Genomic DNA, 1734 nt, shown 5'->3' with positions numbered 1-1734 from the left:
ATTTGCAATTTCAAGATAAGAGTGGCTACAATTTCAATGCTCCTTTGGTATCGCTTGAAAGATGGGCACGCTTTCGGAACGGATGTGACAATGGGATAAGGCATATTGTCAATGGAGGCTTAATAACAAAAATTGCAAAATGGTCCAACCCAAATTTCAAGAATGATAACTCATATGTCCATATTCCGGGCAACACAAGGCTCAATGAACGTTTTCTTTTCCAGCAACATCATTGGATAGCCTACTAAGGGTATGAAAGGAAAATCAAATGGTTAACAAAAGGAAGCGCCCGATTAACTCTTCCAATGGAAGGATTGACAAGGATTTCATCGAGGAGAACGCCCCTTTCTCGATTACCGTCCTACCTAGTGCCTGGAAATACAAGACAAGAAGACTAAACCCCACCCCCTACTCAACAACAAAAAGAGCATGAGCAAAAGAATGAAGGGGAAATAATCACTATTCCTCCATACCCCTTCCCTTACCAACCCTACAACCACCCTAACCCGTTCATTCTCCCAAAGGATGACTTTGCTACGGGTCTACTTCAAGCAATGCATAGACAACAATACAATGATAGGGTGGTGATGTCACTCTTATTTGCGCACATTTAGCCCCCTAATTGAGCCTATTTTGCATACTATTAAAACATTTCATGGCCATTTTATCCGTCAAATCCTTTCTATTTTGCTCTCCTAGTGCATTTTGTATGTTTTATAGGAAAGAAGATAATGAGGCGGAATTCCCATCTCCCGTGCATACTTAGAAGCTTGTCGATGATATTGGATGGACTAGTATGAAAGAGGAGGCAAGAACGACGACCAACAAAGAAAGGAGTATGCAAAGTCTAAAGGGCGTGAAGCAAGGACCACTCTGAGGAACAATCCGAGCGGCTTAGGCAGAAGACGCTCGTCTCCTCCTCCCATGATCTGAGCGTCCCGTGCAGAAGACGCTCGTCTCCTCCCCTCACAATCCGAGCGTCTCCCCTCCTGGTCCGAGCGGATCGTGACAGCACTAGCGTGATATGCTCATCTTCTCGCAAGACTTGCACTTCTCCACTTTAAAACTTAGCATTGTTATTTACCAATTTATCCTTCCTTAACCTAGTAATGAAGCACTATATATATACTCCATTATGTAATAATCTAGATATAAGCCCTCTTAGAGGAGAAAAACCTTCCTTATATGAGATTAGGAGTAGATTAGAATAGATTAATCTCAATCATTCTACAAAATTACACATTAATCTTTCCTTAATCATTATTCAAGTTTATTATTATTGCGTAATTGAAGATTATTGGGTTATTATTAGAGAATTGACAACACTTCATCAATCAATCAAGTTCTCTTCTTTTATTCTTTGCTTTATTATTTGGATCATCTCAAGTTTTGTATAATTCTTTTACCCTTTACTCTTTATTGTTTATTTCCTCAATCTCTTATCATGTTTACACTTGTTGTGATGATTGACACCATTGATGACATGTTTCCCATGATAATGAGTGAGTAGTTCTTTAGCTAGGATTAATGGGGAATTAAGGGAAACAAACATGGGGAATGATTCATGCTTATTCTAATATGTTTTTTCATAATTAAATTGTTTGCTTGTTGTGATTTCAACTTATGCACATGTTATGTTTGGTGAAATGCGAGCCTATGAATCCTTGCATTTCTTACCCATCACTTATGTTTTCAATGAGACTTGCAAGACATAAATCAACTCGAGTCTCATTG

This window comes from Silene latifolia, chromosome X, assembly GCF_048544455.1.
Source record: "Silene latifolia isolate original U9 population chromosome X, ASM4854445v1, whole genome shotgun sequence".
Classification (NCBI taxonomy): Eukaryota; Viridiplantae; Streptophyta; class Magnoliopsida; order Caryophyllales; family Caryophyllaceae; genus Silene; species Silene latifolia.
The sequence above is the reverse complement of the archived record's forward strand: the minus strand, read 5'-3'. Positions refer to the sequence as shown.